Consider the following 12,863-nt stretch of genomic DNA (forward strand, 5'->3'; position numbering starts at 1 on the left):
TGAGTTTTGTTCTTTAGTGTTCTTAACTTTCAACCATTATATCACCTATTAACCACCAAAAACAAGATCAAGATGATGATTAGAGACACTTACTACTAGCTCAAGGCTAGGGAAGAAACAAGGTATATATGTGGTGGATAAAAGGATTCTAGAGTGGTTCTTGAACTTCCGAAAGCACCGAGCTTAGTTGTATGACTCCTTATGCAAAATAGCTGGAACCAAACTTGAAGGTGGTGGTGGTGTGGTAGAAGGGGGCGGCCGAGATGGGGTAGAAGGGAGGAGAGAAGCTTGTTTGTTGAATGGGTTTGATGAAAGAGATTGATTAACTTGGAGGTATATTTATAAACCAAGTTTATCTAAGAACCTCCATGTAATATGTCCCAATTGTTCCAACATTGTACCATTAAAAAAATCAAAGTATTGTGGGGATGTCCCCTCTAGTTCCAACCGGTTATGGGGGTGGGGGGTTATAGGGTTGGGGTTCAATGGGTAGTTACTAGTTTAGTTACATTTCAAATGGTATAGTTAGTGTGATATGGTGGGTTATATAATATATAGTGTGTTAGGGTGTTCGGGGACCCTAACTAACTCAGAAAAATAGAAATAATGTGTTTGACAATATTTTTGTGTTTCGGGTAGTGTTCGGTTGTTCGGTTCGATACTATTCCGTTAAAGTGCTTAATTAATCCGTAAAGTGTCCTACGTATATATTTTTGTAACACTTTTAATTTCTAACACTTTGGAAATTATAACGGACTATTTAATGACTTTTCTGCATACTACTAGTATGTTAACAAACACATTTAAGCATAACACAGATATAAGAAAGCAGTTAAGTAATTTCACACAGTCGTCAAGCACTTTAATTATCAATAATAAATTGTACAGAATACATGGACTTTTGAGGGTTGTCACATTCTCCCCCTGTTAAGAAAATTTCGTCCCGAAATTTAGTACGTGGTTACTGAGGTAGCTAGTTAAGTTGCGTTGTTTCCCTGATTTTCCTGGGGTGTCACATCACCCCCCCCTCCCGTTGATTTGGAATTTCGTCCCGAAATTCTGCAGTAGCTTCAGCTTCAGTAGTGGTTGCACTTTTCTTAAACAGCTGGGGATACTTGAGTTTCATTTGGTCTTCTCGTTCCCAGGTATACTCTGGGCCACGACGGAAATTCCAACGAACTCGGACGAGAGGTATTCTGGCGTGCTTGAGAATCTTAACGTCTTGATTCGTGATTTCTACTGGTTCCTCGACGAATCGCAGCTGGTCGTCGATAGTGAGCTCCTTGAGAGGAACTATGAGGGTCTCATCTGACAGACACTTCTTCAGATTTGACACATGGAAAACATTGTGAACTCCGCTGAGTTCTTCAGGTAGATTCAACCTGTAGGCGACTTTTCCAATTCTCTCAATGATCTCGAACGGTCCGACATAACGCGGGTTGAGCTTGCCCCGTTTGCCAAATCGGACTACACCTTTCCAAGGTGAGACTTTGAGTAGCACCCGATCCCCAACCTGGAACTCGAGTGGCTTTCTTCGTTTATCGGCATCTTTTCTGACGGTCACGAGCTGCCGCCATTCACTGTCGTATCTGAGCAATCTTCTCGGTTGTATCTACTACGAGTTCTGGACCAGTGATTTGACTGTCACCAACTTCTGCCCAACAGAGAGGTGATCGGCACTTGCGTCCATACAATGCCTCGAACGGAGCGGCCTGGATGCTGGTGTGGTAGCTGTTGTTATATGAAAACTCCACTAACGGGAGATGCTTTTCCCAGCCGTTACCAAAATCGATTACACATGCCCTAAGAATGTCTTCAAGGGTTTGGATGGTGCGTTCAGATTGCCCATCCGTCTGTGGGTGATAAGCGGTGCTCATATCTAATCGTGAGCCAAAAGACTTATGCATAGCTTGCCACAGTTCAGAGGTGAAACGCGCGTCACGATCAGAAATGATGGAGGTTGGCACTCCGTGCCTTGATACCACTTCTTTTAAGTAGATGTCTGCTAGAGTTGAAAACTTATCCGTTTCTTTGATAGGCAGAAAATGTGCAGACTTGGTCAGTCGATCTACGATCACCCAGATGGTATCGTTTCCGCGTTGAGATCTGGGCAGGCCGGTAACGAAATCCATGGAAATTTGCTCCCATTTCCATTTAGGTATCTCTGGTTGTTGGAGTAGGCCGATGGTTTCTCGTATTCAACCTTGACCCTGGCACAAGTCAAGCATTTACCGACGTAGGTTGCTATGCTGGCTTTCATACCGGGCCACCAGTATGTAGTCTTGAGATCATGGTACATCTTGTCTGAACCAGGATGTACTGAGTAACGAGACTTATGCGCTTCATCCATCACAAGCTCGTGCAAGTCTCCATACAGCGGAACCCAGATGCGTCCGTTAACATAGTAGGCGCCGTTTTCTTTTTGTTCTAGCCGTTGCCTCGATCCTCTTAGGGACTCAGCTCTGATGTTCTCTGCCTTCAATGCTTCAACCTGAGCATCGCGAATCTGAGCTGGAAGGTTAGATTGGATGGTAAGCTATAAGGCATGTACACGCCTAGGTATAGTATCCTTCCGGCTGAGGGTGTCAGCCACCACATTGGCCTTGCCCGGATGATACTTGATCACGCATTCGTAGTCATTCAAGAGTTCGACCCATCGACGTTGACGCATGTTTAACTCCTTTTGCTTGAAAATATGCTCGAGACTCCTGTGATCGGTGTAAATGGTGCACTTGGTACCGTATAGGTAATGTCTCCATATCTTAAGCGCGAAAACAACTGCTCCCAATTCCAAGTCGTGCGTAGTGTAGTTCCTTTCGTGAACCTTAAGTTGGCGCGATGCGTAGGCAATGACCTTGTCACGTTGCATCAACACACAACCAAGTCCTTGGATGGAAGCATCGCAATAAACCACAAAATCATCTGTGCCTTCAGGCAATGAGAGGATAGGCGCGCTACAGAGTCTATCTTTCAAGTGCTGAAATGCGGACTCCTGTGCATCACCCCAACGATAGGTAACACCTTTCTGAGTCAGTGAAGTGAGAGGTTGCGCAATCTTTGAGAAATCTTTGATAAACCTTCTGTAATATCCTGCCAGACCTAAGAATTGGCGGATCTCTGTTGGTGTGCGGGGTGCAGGCCAATTCTTGATCGATTCAACCTTAGATGGATCCACATGAATCCCATCCTTGTTTACCACATGGCCCAGAAAATGGACTTCGCGAAGCCAGAAGTCACATTTCGAAAACTTGGCATACAGCTGCTCTTTACGAAGTAGTTCCAGAATAAGCCTCAGGTGTTGCTCATGTTCCTCCTGACACTTAGAATAGATCAGGATGTCGTCGATGAAGACTATGACAAATTTATCCAAGTAAGGTTTGCACACTCGGTTCATGAGGTCCATGAAGACCGCTGGTGCATTCCTCAATCCGAAAGGCATAACCAGAAACTCGTAATGGCCGTAACGAGTTCTGAATGCTGTTTTGGAGACGTCCTCCTCTCGGACTCTCAGCTGACGGTATCCTGATCTCAAATCAATCTTAGAATAATAGCTCGACCCTTGCAACTGGTCGAACAAGTCGTCAATACGTGGAAGAGGATAACGATTCTTCACAGTCACCTTGTTGAGTTCGCGATAGTCAATACACATCCTGAAAGTACCGTCTTTCTTCTTCACAAACAAGACTGGAGCTCCCCAGGGCGAAGAGCTAGGACGTATAAAACCCTTTTCCAGAAGTTCTTGTAGTTGCGTAAACAGTTCTTCGAGTTCTGATGGAGCAAGTCGATAAGGCGCACGAGCTATTGGTGCTGCTCCAGGGGCTAGCTCGATTTGAAACTCTACTTGTCGATGAGGCGGAAGGCCAGGTAATTCCTCAGGAAATACCTCGGGAAAGTCGCGTACAATAGGAATGTCTTCTATCTTCCTTTCTTCCGCGGATGCATCAGTAATGAGGGCTAGGATAGCGGTGTGGCCCTTTCGTAAACACTTCTGAGCTTTAAGGAAAGAGATGATGCCTACAACAGCACCACTCTTGTCGCCACGAATCATGAGGGGTTCCTTACCAGGGCGAGGTTCTACTTGCAAATAATCTCCACTTTGTGTTGAGATAGCCAATCCATCCCAATGACAACGTCAAAACTACCCAGAACGATAGGAATGAGGTTGATAGAAAAGGTCTGATCGGCAAGGACAAGCTTGCAACCTTTAACTATATGTGTAGCCTCTAAACTTTTGCCATTTGCTAACTCTACGATGTGCTTGGTGTTCAAAAGTGTTGGAGCACGCTTAAGCATCTGACTAACTTCTAAGGACACGTAGCTAGTATCGGCACCCGAATCAAATAAAACAGTAACAAAGAAGTCGTCCAGAAGAAACTTACCTATCACAACGTTGGGGTCGTTCCTTGCTTCTCCTTGACCAATCACGAACACTCGACCTTGGGCACCATTGCCATTATTGTCACCTCCGTTGTTGCCTCCATTGTTGTTCCCATTATGATTCCCGTTTCTTGGGTTGTTCTGATTCTGGTTTTGGTTCAGCTGGGGGCAGTTCCTTTTAAAGTGGCCTTCAGCGCCACACTGAAAGCATCCTTTATTTCCCTGCTGGGGCTGCTGCTGGTGGTTCTGTGGAGCTTGTTGTTGTTGGCGATTCTGATTCACAGGACGTGAGCTCCTGCAATCCTTGGCTTCGTGACCCATCTTGAGACACCTCTGACAACGTCCTTTGTTGCATTGACCACTATGGTGTCTGTTACATTTGTTGCACTTCGGGTGGTTTCCTCGATACCCACCCTGTCCTTGATTACCGGAGGATTGCTGACCAGGACTCTGGTAGCCATCAGTCTTTCTCTGCTGAGACTGAACCGAAGCAGAACCCTTACTGGAGTTTTCATCCCATTTTCGCTTGTTGTCGTTGGGAGCATCAGAAGTAGTGGCGCTAATACGTTTGGGCAGTTTGTTCTGCTCAACTGCCTGATCAGTGAGACGGTGAGCCAACTTGACGATTTGCTGTATAGTGCCAAGGTTAGCTGAGGTTACGTGGCTTTGAATTTCTGGCACCAAGCCCTTAAGGTACAGCTCAATGCGCTTGTAAGGAGGGTCCACCATAGTAGGACATAGGATGGCCAGTTCGTTTGACCTCTTAGTATACGCCTCAATCTCAGACCCCGTCATCTTCAGGTTGAAAAATTCCACCTCTAGCTTGTGGATGTCGTCACGACTGCAATACTCTTCTCTAATTAGTTCTTTGAAGCCGTTCCATGGGGTGGCATTAGCAACCGCCAACCCAAGCAATTGGACTTGTGCTTTCCACCAGGTTAACGCAGCTCCTTCGAGTGTTCCAATAGCATACTTCACCTTACGATCTTCTGGGCAATCACACATCTCGAAAACAGACTCGAGCTTCTCGAACCAGTGAAGAAGGCCTACAGCACCTTCTGTGCGGCTGGAAGTGCTTGGTCGGCAATCCATGAAGGTTTTGAACGTACACACAGGAGGCTGAGCATGTTGACCTATGGTGCGAGAATAAATGACAAGGTTGAGCACGAGGGTAGGTTTGCGAAGGTAAGATCTAAACGTCCTAAGATAGGTCGAAGTAGCAGGTTATACCTCCTGCAGGAACAGCTGCGAGTGCCTCGGCAACTCGTTCGTTGATCAGAGGCGTCAACTGGGCTTGAGTAAGGTTGATACGTCCTCCGCGTCCGCTCATGATCTTCATAACGAAGCAACGTAAGTGAGGAAAGTGTCGTGAAAGTGCGTAAGTGTGGGAAGACAGTAGAGAGTAAGCACACAAGGTTCAAGCAGCAGCTATCACGTTAACTAATGCACAGTGTGAGCTATCTAACCGACAATATAACATAAATCATACCACCTATTGTGTCGAGTCTTGCACGTGGAGCGAAGCGTCGTTGTGGATCGTTGAGCACTGTACAGGTTATAGTCTGGTTTTATCAAAATCTTTTCCCTTTTTAAAACCAAGTTCACTATAACCAATGGCTCTGATACCAATCTGTCACACCCCCAAAATCCACCATGCGGAGTACCACCGCTTGGAGGCGTGACGTGACCAGGATCGAGCCACCAATCATATCGAACAACATAATTAAGTAATTAAAACCAAACACAATACGATTGGTGACCAAAAGGAAGTAAACCGATTTTAGGTTAACAGCGGAATCATAAAACATAAGTTCAAAACATAAGTCCATAGTTCATAGGTTTAAAGTCCAAAACGTAGGTTTAATAAGTTCATAAAGTTTATTCATTAAATACGGGACATATCAGTTCGCATCCCACAACGACCACCTCCATATGCAAGCTCCAAGCATTTAACGACCTGTAAGGCATGTAACAACGAGTCAACAACAAAGTTGAGTGAATTCACAGTTGGTTTTTTAGTTATAGCATTCGTTTCGTAAATCATCTGTTCGTTTTGAAAACCATGTATCGTATGAGTTTGCATCGCGGTCTTTCTGACATGTTTGGCGAAGATCAGTGGGGGTTTCCCATGTGTTACTAGACCACGCGTATCGACTACTACGAAAATATAAGAGGTGCCCTAAGTCAATGTCTATCAGCATTGACCCTTTGCCCATAGTCCATTAGTACACGCCCGTCCGACTGGCACGGTGTGAGGTTTGTTTAACCTAATAGCGCTATTAACTAATGACCCGCTCGCCATAGGCCTCGGCGATTAAGTCGATAAATGAGTGACTTAAAGTGATAGAGTTGATGGTCTTATGATCGTGTACGTAGGTTTTACGTACGTGCCCTTCAATCCGAGGACAGTAAAAAGTAGTTTAATAGTAATGATAGTACAAGTAGTTAATCAATCCCATTCCCAAACCCTGGGAATCCCATGCCTTAGAAAGTGTGTGAACTCACCTCGGTTTGCTCGGTTAGATTCTCAATATAGCTAACAGTCAAGGTCGGTCAATCACGTCCTAGTATGATTTACCAGTTAGTCATTTAGTGGCTTTCAAATAGAACACAAAGTTCCTACACGTATCTATCACATAACATGCATCACATTAACGGTTTATGCCCTCTAAGTTTCCCATCCATTCCCCACTCAAAATCAAGCATACGATAATGCACATAACATATATAACATGTTAGATCATTCACAGATAGCATACTCGACATTTAGACACGCAAGTCACAACTTATCTCAATTCAGTATTTATATTCAAAACCGGATGTTTTCGGACGTTTTAATAAAATAGTTAAATTATTCCAAAAATTCCCAAATTTTTACAGGATGTCTTAAACGTTCCAAATTTAATTGTGTAAAAATATCGGGGTCCGGTTCACTACCAATATTTTATAAAAATTCATCTTTCGGGCTGAACTCAGATTTATGTATTTCTGACCACAGTCCACGGAACAATTTATTAAAAATTCATCGAGCGTCCGATTTACGAAATTCCAGTGGGGTAATTACATGCATCGGTTGTCATCTATTGTACAAATTTCATGGTCCGATTCTACAGAGAATACATGTTACAACAGAAAATACAACGCTCATTTGTTGCTGTAAAAACTCAGCCTAAGCTGCAGTTACGAATCGGTTCTTTAAAAATAGTAAACGAAGTCCAAAAATTACGATTCCAGTGCCATTAGAACCATATTTCCTAATATCACATTTTAGAGTCAAAATATCAGTTTTTCGTTAAGTTTATGACCTGTTTACAGCCAACTGAAGTTGGCTGTAAAACTTGGACAGATTCTGTTTTCATTCTTTAACCTTCTAACTTGTGTTCGATTGATTTCCGTTATCATGTTTAGTTATCACAACAACATCAAACATCAATATTAACCAACAAATCATCAGATAATCACAACTATGCAAGATTCACAAGATTTACATGCATATCTTTTCTTTATCCATCATTAAACTCTTATGTTCAAGACTTTGAGTTTTGTTCTTTAGTGTTCTTAACTTTCAACCATTATATCACCTATTAACCACCAAAAACAAGATCAAGATGATGATTAGAGACACTTACTACTAGCTCAAGGCTAGGGAAGAAACAAGGTATATATGTGGTGGATAAAAGGATTCTAGAGCGGTTCTTGAACTTCCGAAAGCACCGAGCTTAGTTGTATGACTCCTTACACCTTCGTATGTATGCAAAATAGCTAGAACCAAACTTGAAGGTGGTGGTGGTGTGGTAGAAGGGGGCGGCCGAGATGGGGTAGAAGGGAGGAGAGAAGCTTGTTTGTTGAATGGGTTTGATGAAAGAGATTGATTAACTTGGAGGTATATTTATAAACCAAGTTTATCTAAGAACCTCCATGTAATATGTCCCAATTGTTCCAACATTGTACCATTAAAAAAATCAAAGTATTGTGGGGATGTCCCCTCTAGTTCCAATCGGTTATGGGGGTGGGGGGTTATAGGGTTGGGGTTCAATGGGTAGTTACTAGTTTAGTTACATTTCAAATGGTATAGTTAGTGTGTTATGGTGGGTTATATAATATATAGTGTGTTAGGGTGTTCGGGGACCCTAACTAACTCAGAAAAATAGAAATAATGTGTTTGACAATATTTTTGTGTTTCGGGTAGTGTTCGGTTGTTCGGTTCGATACTGTTCCGTTAAAGTGCGTAATTAATCCGTAAAGTGTCCTACGTATATATTTTTGTAACACTTTTAATTTCTAACACTTTGGAAATTATAACGGACTATTTAATGACTTTTCTGCATACTACTAGTATGTTAACAAACACATTTAAGCATAACACAGATATAAGAAAGCAGTTAAGTAATTTCACACAGTCGTCAAGCACTTTAATTATCAATAATAAATTGTACAGAATACATGGAATTTTGAGGGTTGTCACATTCTCCCCCTGTTAAGAAAATTTCGTCCCGAAATTTAGCACGTGGTTACTGAGGTAGCTAGTTAAGTTGCGTTGTTTCCCTGATTTTCCTGGGGTGTCACATCACCCCCCCCCCCCCCCCGTTGATTTGGAATTTCGTCCCGAAATTCTGCAGTAGCTTCAGCTTCAGTAGTGGTTGCACTTTTCTTAAACAGCTGGGGATACTTGAGTTTCATTTGGTCTTCTCGTTCCCAGGTATACTCTGGGCCACGACGGGAATTCCAACGAACTCGGACGAGAGGTATTCTGGTGTGCTTGAGAATCTTAACGTCTTGATTCGTAATTTCTACTGGTTCCTCGACGAATCGCAGCTGGTCGTCGATAGTGAGCTCCTTGAGAGGAACTATGAGGGTCTCATCTGACAGACACTTCTTCAGATTTGACACATGGAAAACATTGTGAACTCCGCTGAGTTCTTCAGGTAGATTCAACCTGTAGGCGACTTTTCCAATTCTCTCAATGATCTCGAACGGTCCGACATAACGCGGGTTGAGCTTGCCCCGTTTGCCAAATCGGACTACACCTTTCCAAGGTGAGACTTTGAGTAGCACCCGATCCCCAACCTGGAACTCGAGTGGCTTTCTTCGTTTATCGGCATAGCTTTTCTGACGGTCACGAGCTGCCGCCATTCGTTGTCGTATCTGAGCAATCTTCTCGGTTGTATCTACTACGAGTTCTGGACCAGTGATTTGACTGTCACCAACTTCTGCCCAACAGAGAGGTGATCGGCACTTGCGTCCATACAATGCCTCGAACGGAGCGGCCTGGATGCTGGTGTGGTAGCTGTTGTTATATGAAAACTCCACTAACGGGAGATGCTTTTCCCAGCCGTTACCAAAATCGACTACACATGCCCTAAGAATGTCTTCAAGGGTTTGGATGGTGCGTTCAAATTGCCCATCCGTCTGTGGGTGATAAGCGGTGCTCATATCTAATCGTGAGCCAAAAGACTTATGCATAGCTTGCCACAGTTCAGAGGTGAAACGCGCGTCACGATCAGAAATGATGGAGGTTGGCACTCCGTGCCTTGATACCACTTCTTTTAAGTAGATGTCTGCTAGAGTAGAAAACTTATCCGTTTCTTTGATAGGCAGAAAATGTGCAGACTTGGTCAGTCGATCTACGATCACCCAGATGGTATCGTTTCCGCGTTGAGATCTGGGCAGGCCGGTAACGAAATCCATGGAAATTTGCTCCCATTTCCATTTAGGTATCCCTGGTTGTTGGAGTGGGCCTGATGGTTTCTGGTATTCAACCTTGACCCTGGCACAAGTCAAGCATTTACCGACGTAGGTTGCTATGCTGGCTTTCATACCAGGCCACCAGTATGTAGTCTTGAGATCATGGTACATCTTGTCCAAACCAGGATGTACTGAGTAACGAGACTTATGCGCTTCATCCATCACAAGCTCGCGCCAGTCTCCATACAGCGGAACCCAGATGCGTCCGTTAACATAGTAGGCGCCGTTTTCTTTTTGTTCTAGCCGTTGCCTCGATCCTCTTAGGGACTCAACTCTGATGTTCTCTGCCTTCAATGCTTCAACCTGAGCATCGCGAATCTGAGCTGGAAGGTTAGATTGGATGGTAAGTTGTAAGGCACGTACACGCCTAGGTATAGTATCCTTCCGGCTGAGGGTGTCAGCCACCACATTGGCCTTGCCCGTATGATACTTAATCGCGCATTCGTAGTCATTCAAGAGTTCGACCCATCGACGTTGACGCATGTTTAACTCCTTTTGGTTGAAAATATGCTCGAGACTCCTGTGATCGGTGTAAATGGTGCACTTGGTACCCTACCGGTAATGTCTCCATATCTTAAGCGCGAAAACAACTGCTCCCAATTCCAAGTCGTGCGTAGCGTAGTTCCTTTCGTGAACCTTAAGTTGGCGCGATGCGTAGGCAATGACCTTGTCACGTTGCATCAACACACAACCAAGTCCTTGGATGGAAGCGTCGCAATAAACCACAAAATCATCTGTGCCTTCAGGCAATGAGAGGATAGGCGCGCTACAGAGTCTATCTTTCAAGTGCTGAAATGCGGACTCCTGCGCATCACCCCAACGATAGGTAACACCTTTCTGAGTCAGTGAAGTGAGACGTTGCGCAATCTTTGAGAAATCTTTGATAAACCTTCTGTAATATCCTACCAGACCTAAGAATTGGCGGATCTCTGTTGGTGTGCGGGGTGCAGGCCAATTCTTGATCGATTCAACCTTAGATGGATCCACATGAATCCCATCCTTGTTTACCACATGGCCCAGAAAATGGACTTCGCGAAGCCAGAAGTCACATTTCGAAAACTTGGCATACAGCTGCTCTTTACGAAGTAGTTCCAGAATAAGCCTCAGGTGTTGCTCGTGTTCCTCCTGACACTTAGAATAGATCAGGATGTCGTCGATGAAGACTATGACAAATTTATTCAAGTAAGGTTTGCACACTCGGTTCATGAGGTCCATGAAGACCGCTGGTGCATTCGTCAATCCGAAAGGCATAACCAGAAACTCGTAATGGCCGTAACGAGTTCTGAATGCTGTTTTGGAGACGTCCTCCTCTCGGATTCTCAGCTGATGGTATCCCGATCTCAAATCAATCTTAGAATAATAGCTCGACCCTTGCAACTGGTCGAACAAGTCGTCAATACGTGGAAGAGGATAACGATTCTTCACGGTCACCTTGTTAAGTTCGCGATAGTTAATACGCATCCTGAAAGTACCGTCTTTCTTCTTCACAAACAAGACTGGAGCTCCCCAGGGCGAAGAGCTAGGACGTATAAAACCCTTTTCCAGAAGTTCTTGTAGTTGCGTAAACAGTTCTTCGAGTTCTGATGGAGCAAGTCGATAAGGCGCACGAGCTATTGGTGCTGCTCCAGGGGCTAGCTCGGTTTGAAACTCGACTTGTCGATGAGGCGGAAGGCCAGGTAATTCCTCAGGAAATACCTCGGGAAAGTCGCGTACAATAGGAATGTCTTCTATCTTCCTTTCTTCCGCGGATGCATCAGTAACGAGGGCTAGGATAGCGGTGTGGCCCTTTCGTAAACACTTCTGAGCTTTAAGGAAAGAGATGATGCCTACAACAGCACCACTCTTGTCGCCATGAATCATGAGGGGTTCCTTACAAGGGCGAGGGATGCGGACGATTTTCTCCTTGCAAATAATCTCCGCTTGGTGTTGAGATAGCCAATCCATCCCAATGACAACGTCAAAACTACCCAGAACGATAGGAATGAGGTTGATAGAAAAGGTCTGATCGGCAAGGACAAGCTTGCAACCTTTAACTATATGTGTAGCCTCTAAACTTTTGCCCTTTGCTAACTCTACGGACATGCAGCTTGTATCCGCACCCGAATCAAATAAAACAGTAACGTAAATATCATCGAGGAGAAACTTACCCATAACGACGTTGGGATCGTTCACTGCGTCTCCTCTTCCCAAAACGAAAGCTCGACCCCTTGCCTCGTTGCCATTATTGTTGTGGTTCCCGCCGTTGTTGTTATTGTGCCCGTTGCCCTGGTTGTTGTTGTTGCGGTTCTGGTTCAGCTGTGGGCAATCACGTTTGTAATGACCTTCAGCCCCACACTGGAAACATCCCCGGTTTCCACGCTGTGGCTGCTGCTGCTGATTCTGGTTCTGAGGAGCTGGTAGTTGAGGTTGCTGGTTTTGATTCACTGGTCTTGAGCTTCTGCAATCCTTAGCCTCATGACCCGGCTTGAGGCATCTTTGACATCTATCCCTGCGGCACCTTCCACTATGGTGCTTGTTGCATCTGTTGCACCATGGGTGATTTCCCCGATAACCACCCTGCCCCTGACTACCCGATGATGGCTGATTCGGACTCTGGTAGTCGTTGGTTCTACGCTGCTGTGTTTGAGACTGTACAGAGACTGATCCCCTGCTGGAATCACCATCCCATTTCCGTTTGTTGTCGCTGAGTGTAGCAGGAGTAGCAGTTGGAGCAGTAGTAGCAGTAGTAGTAGCATTGATGC

Source organism: Helianthus annuus, chromosome 17 (genome assembly GCF_002127325.2).
Source record: "Helianthus annuus cultivar XRQ/B chromosome 17, HanXRQr2.0-SUNRISE, whole genome shotgun sequence".
Lineage (NCBI taxonomy): Eukaryota > Viridiplantae > Streptophyta > Magnoliopsida > Asterales > Asteraceae > Helianthus > Helianthus annuus.